This window comes from Podarcis gaigeae, assembly GCF_964106915.1.
Source record: "Podarcis gaigeae genome assembly, chromosome: 10".
NCBI lineage: Eukaryota > Metazoa > Chordata > Lepidosauria > Squamata > Lacertidae > Podarcis > Podarcis gaigeae.
The window spans coordinates 54,342,980-54,349,329 of NC_139686.1; positions in this window are offsets into that span (position 1 = coordinate 54,342,980).

Consider the following 6,350-nt stretch of genomic DNA (forward strand, 5'->3'; position numbering starts at 1 on the left):
CGCATCATGTGCGCGCCCGCCAGAAGGGCCCAGAACAGAGCAGCTGGCATTCAACAATAATATTCCCCTTCCCCTTCATTCACAGAATTGTAGAGTTGGAAGGGACACTGAGGATCATCCAGTCTACCTGCAATGCAGGAATTTTCAGCTGTCCCATACGGGGATCGAACCTGCAACCTTGGCATTATCAGCAACATGCTTCTTAGGTTTAAGCTCTACAACCATAGTTTGACAGAGCACAAAACCGCACTTTCCCACCTCAGAACCACCATGACCTCAGCAGAAAATACAGCAACTTATCCATGTTGCTCCTCTATGAACAGGAAAATCCGTATTTTAGGTGCCGACAGTATCACCAATCCTTCCATTTGGATATCTGACCTTATACAGTGGTACCTTGGGTTAAGAACTTAATTCGTTCTGGAGGTCCGTTCTTAACCTGAAACTGTTCTTAACCTGAGGTACCACTTTAGCTGATGGGACCTCCCGCTGCCGCCGCACCGCCACTGCGCAATTTCTGTTCTCATCCTGAAGCAAAGTTCTTAACCCGAGGTACTAGTTCTGGGTTAGTAGAGTCTGTAACCTGAAGCGTCTGTAACCCGAGGTACCACTGTACTTTGTCCAGTCAGTTTCAGTTTCACTTAACATGAAACAAAACCACGGTCACTTTATTGAAGAGGTGAGCTTTCCAAGCAAAACACTCTGCTACCACTCAGGCCTTTTACTAAGGGACAAGCTAGACATGGAGTTGAAGATACCTTGCATTTAAACATGCACACTTTTTGAAAAAGGAAATAGCATTTATGGGAGGTGATTGTTATAAGGCTTGCAGCAGATGGAGATGAGGAAATTAACCCTCTTTCTGCTGTGGACCTGAGAAAAATATCCCCTCTGATGCTTTGTCTGAAATCACCTATTAGCTCAATGAAGATAGAACTCGCAGCAAATTCCCAAGCAGAGCACAACCATGCTTCTCTCTCAGCTGATATGACAGGTGTCATTACTGGCAAAATGAATGATGACTCATGCAGTCACAATCTTGCCCATATCCCCAGGCTTTAAGTGTGCTGTCCACTCTTAATACTTTAAAAGTGCCACATGAACATTCCTTTTTCATTCATTCATTCATTTGCCACTTGATTGATATTATTTTAGCTGGATCTTTCATATTTTAAAGAACATTGCTATTGTCAATGTAATCTGGTTATATGTGTATTAATTGCTCAGTTAGCTGCATAATCCCTGTTGTGCCTCTCTTACAGTATTATAGTTACTGCTCACCAAGTTCAGAGAATGATATGACAAGTCTTACTATGGCACCATCCTATGTATATATGGTAACTACTTAGAAAGCCCCGTTGAATCCAATGGGGCTTACTCCCCAGGTATGTGGGTATAGGATTGCACTCACAATTATGATTTGTTGTTGTTGTTTAGTCGTTTAGTTGTGTCCGACTCTTCGTGACCCCATGGACCAGAGCACGCCAGGCACTTCTGTCTTCCACTGCCTCCCGCAGTTTGGTCAGACTCATGTTTGTAACTTCGAGAACACTGTCCAACCATCTCGTCCTCTGTCGTCCCCTTCTTCTTGTGCCCTCCATCTTTCCCAACATCAGGGTCTTTTCCAGGGAGTCTTCTCTTCTCATGAGATGGCCAAAGTATTGGAGCCTCAGCTTCAGGATCTGTCCTTCCAGTGAGCACTCAGGGCTGATTTCCTTCAGAATAGATAGGTTTGATCTTCTTGCAGTCCATGGGACTCTCAACAGTAAATTATGATTTACTGCATGACAATATCATAATCCAGAATGAATGTTGGATTAGCCTCCCTACTTACCAGTCAGCTTCTAAATATTCATTCCCTCTTCCAACCAAAAGACAGATTTAGAAATAATTTCTGTTAGGGTAGGAGGCACTTTTTTCAAATCTCCGCTAAAGTAGCATTAAAGGACTAGGCAAACCAGCAGGATTTCAGCTAAAATCCACTCCCAGGGAACTTGCTTCAAATGCATCATTGAAATGCTGGAAGTAGTTTATTATGTTGTTGTGACAGATATAATCAAAGGTGCTCTCATTCAGAAGTGGAGAAGATAAGCATTCTCATGCCAATACATTCGCTAGTATAGCTTTTCCTACTTTTTAATGGCGATCCTTCCTTAAATCCTCTCCTCTGTAAGTTCACTTAGAAACAAGCCCCAAGAAGTTCAGTTAGCCATCCATCGGACTGTGGCTCCATCTACGAAAAAGGTCCAGGAAGGAAGCTGAGGCAGTGATACAGTTTGCAAATTTTAGGCTCTGAAATTAATGGTCATATGAGCAGGACCCCCCTCTTTATATGGTAATGTGTAGCATTTCACTTACCTTTAGAACAGGATAAGCCAAACCTGCTGCATTTGGGAGCAGGGGTGTCCTCCTGCTCATTGTGTTGAATGGGGTTCTGGTCTTCTGCCCAAAATTCCACTCTTGACAGCACCACTGAGCAGAATAATGGAGCCAGGAAACCCCAAACTACAGATGCTTTAGTTTGATTACATATTAACTTGGCAAATATATTTATCCATTTCTGAGTGCTACATGATGTTGTCAGAAAGGCACACAAGATATCAACAAGCTAGAGGAAAACCCAGGGTTTGCTGAAGCACAAATAATAACCATGGAAAAAATCCTTACACCACCCCCACCCCCCTAAAAAGCCTGATAAGCACCGAGCATGTGCTGTACTGGGAGGATAGGAAACTATTGAGTAGGGGGAATGGAATGTCCTCACAGAATGCTAAACTGGCATGTATGTGCTCAGTTATGGCAGGATACTAGATTAATGTAACATACAGTTTGTGGCATTTAGCGCCATGTTAGAACAGCCAATTTCAGGGTATGGGGAGGCATGGAGGAGGAAAACTCCATTGCAGAAGCAATGTTTGTTCAGTGCACCCCACTCCTAGAATTGCCCATGTGTCCGACTTCACGGGGAACAGCCTGCTGTTTGATGGGCTGTCCAGTCCAAGTCTGCTTTAAATATTTTTTTAAAATGTAAGAGGGAACAAGTTGCTCATCAACAGCATCTTGACATGATGAGATATGTTGTATTTCAGTTTAAATTAAAGTACCGTAAATATTTCTAAATTTACATTTATACATATAAATCCACATACACAGATTTTATGCAAATATGTGCCCTCTTTCGTCATCTCTCTTTTGGCGAAGTGTATGTGGGTGATGCTGTGGGTTAAGCCACAGAGCCTAGGGCTTGCGGATCAGAAGGTTGGTGGTTCGAATCCCCGCAACGGGGTGAGCTCCCATTGCTCGGTCCCTGCTCCTGCCAATCTAGCAGTTCGAAAGCACGAAGTGCAAGTAGATACATAGGTACCACTCTGGCAGGAAGGTAAACGGCGTTTCTGTGTGCTGCTCTGGTTCGCCAGAAGCGGCTTAGTCATGCTGGCCACATGACCCGGAAGCTGTATGCCGGTTCCCTCAGCCAGTAAAGCGAGATGAGCGCCGCAACCCCAGAGCCATCCGCTACTGGACCTAATGGTCAGGGGTCCCTTTACCTTTACCTAAGTGGCCACCCTACCTTCATTGTTACATGTCTTACTACAAAATTGAATAACTGACCTGCCCACCTATTAGCTTGAAACCATGGCATTAGCAAGTCAATATCCTTGCTGCCAAAGACAGAAAAAACTGCCATCCTTTTTTCCTCAAGGTCCATTTTTTAAAAAACGATACTTAAGGCAGGAAGTGAACCAATCACTGAAGTATTCAGAGAACTATTTTGTCATGCAATGGAGATGCATCTTTCTTATACAAAACTGTATTGTGGGGAAGTCAATTCCATTACCAAGAAAAATAATACATCCAGGGGAGTTAATCTATTTAACTGTCAAGAGAGCTCTTTGACAGTGAAGAGTTAACTCCCTCAGGTCCAGGTCTAAACCTCCCTGCTAGGGAGCTGGTAATGAAACACTATATAGAAATGCTTCACCAGGGAGAGGTTTACTTCCTAATGAAACTATTTTGCTAGGTTGTTAACTCCATCACAGAACCATGAGACAAGGGAATGGTCCTTTTTTCCAGCACAGCATAGACTGGAAAGCAAAAGCCATCATGGATCAATTCAATTTTTGACATGAAGCACTGTACTGAATCTCTGAAAGCTATGACCAGGTCCCAGCAGACATGAAACACAATTGCTTCTCTGTTGATGACAATACACAACATATTTCCCTGCCTAGAGGGATGTGTTTGTTTGATTGTTTGTTTGTTTGTTTTGTTATATTAATATCATGGCTTTATTTCTCTGCCCCCCCATTTTAAAAAAATAATTTTCAAAAAAATATAAACAAACAAGACAAACAAACAAACAAACAAACACAAATCATAAACTTATTAGAAATTATACTCATTAACATTGTTAAGTGACTTCCTCGCTTCCTCTTGGTTGAATTTCCATGCATATCCATTTAACGGTTTTCCAAATCACAGTTCTCATAAAATTTACCTTTAGCTTTAACATCTTTCAATCTTTACCTTTTGAAATTATACAAATTGATTCTTCACTTAACTTATATAAAATCCTAAACCTATTAGTTATCTGCAAGTTATTTCCAACTAATTTAACTTAACATATTTAATTAAATAATCATTAATTTTTTTCCATTCTTCCTGGTACTCCTCCTCCTTCTGGTTGCGGACTCTTCCAGTTAGGTCGGCTAACTCTGAAAAATCCATCATCTTCATCTGCCATTCTTCTATCATTGGTAATTCTTGGGTTTTCCACTTTTTAGCTAATAAAATATGAGCAGCAGTTGTAGCATACAAAAATAATTTAACATCTTTCTTGGGCACTTCCATGGCTTTGTTTCTCTAAATGAACATTTAAAATTTGTTTTATTTATTGCTTATATTCCAGTTTTCCTAACCAAAGGAAGCCCAACGTGGCTAACAGTAAAACAGTAAATCATTGACTCAATTAACACAAAGTATCAGAATGAAAGTCAATGTAACACAACATGGTAACAGATCAAAATATAAAACAAGTGAAAACGAAATGTGTGTGAAAACAGTTTCAGTGGTAGCCCCCTAGGTTGTGGAATGCTGTCTTCTCCAAGAAGCCCTTTGTGCCAACATTGTACAACAACCTTTGGCAACCTGGTGCCTCCCAGATGTTTTGAGCTAAAACATATGGAAGGCTCCAGGTTGACAAAGGTTATTGTACAATGTTGGCACAAAGGGCTTCTTTTGTTATTGGGAGTCATAGTCCAAAACATCGGGAGGGGGCGGGGTACTAGATAGATAAAGACTGTTGTTTAGCTTTCAACAACAGGTCAAGGTGCATTCTTTGTCCAGGCTTTTGGAGGAGTGGGGTGAGATGGTATTTTAGTCAGTGCCACTCCTTCTACTCTGCTGGTTTGCATTTGCTTCTGCTGTAATTTGTACTGGGATTTCAACTATTGCATTTTGTAGTTTTATCTTTTGATGTAACCTGCCCTGGAGTCTTTAGGTGAAGGGTAGGTAATAAATAGAATCAATCACTGAACAATGCAATCAATCGATCAATCAATCAATCAATCAATCGGATCTATAATAATTAATTCAACAACAAAGGTCCCCCTTCCCATCCCATGAGCTTATACTTGGCCTCTTTTGTACAATGGTGGTGTGATCTTATGAACCAAGAACAGCAAAGCACCAAACACCAAATAAAACACAACCATAAAACCATTACAGCCTTCATACCATGTGGTGTGGTAAAATGAGGTGTAGAGGCCATATTGGACTTCGATAGCAAGATAACCTGCCATATTTCATTACCAGATTTCTGAGGCAATGGCACAAATGGGTCATCCTAAATGGGTAATTGCTTGTTCTGACCTTCATGGCCTAATCAACTCAAATCATGATCAGGGCATGAACAAGGATCTTTTGCACCTAAGTATGTTAAAATTGTATCCAAAGAAGAAAAAGAAGAGGAGGAGGAGTTTGGACTACTTGATACACCTCCTTTCACTCCCCTTAAGGAGTCTCAAAGCGGCTAACATTCTCCTTTCCCTTCCTCCCCCACAACAAACACTCTGTGAGGTGAGTGAGGCTGAGAGACTTCAGAGAAGTGTGACTGGCCCAAGGTCACCCAGCAGCTGCATGTGGAGGAGCAGAGACGCGAACCCGGTTCACCCGATTACGAGTCCACTGCTCTTAACCACTACACCACACTGGCTCTCCTTAATCTTGTGCATCTAACACTTTGGGCTCAGTACCTTTGAACATGTGAAGAGGGTCTCCCTTTCTACTACATTTCTATAGGTTTCAGGCTGACTACTTTCTGTATTTCTCTCTCTCTCTCTCTCTCTCCTTTT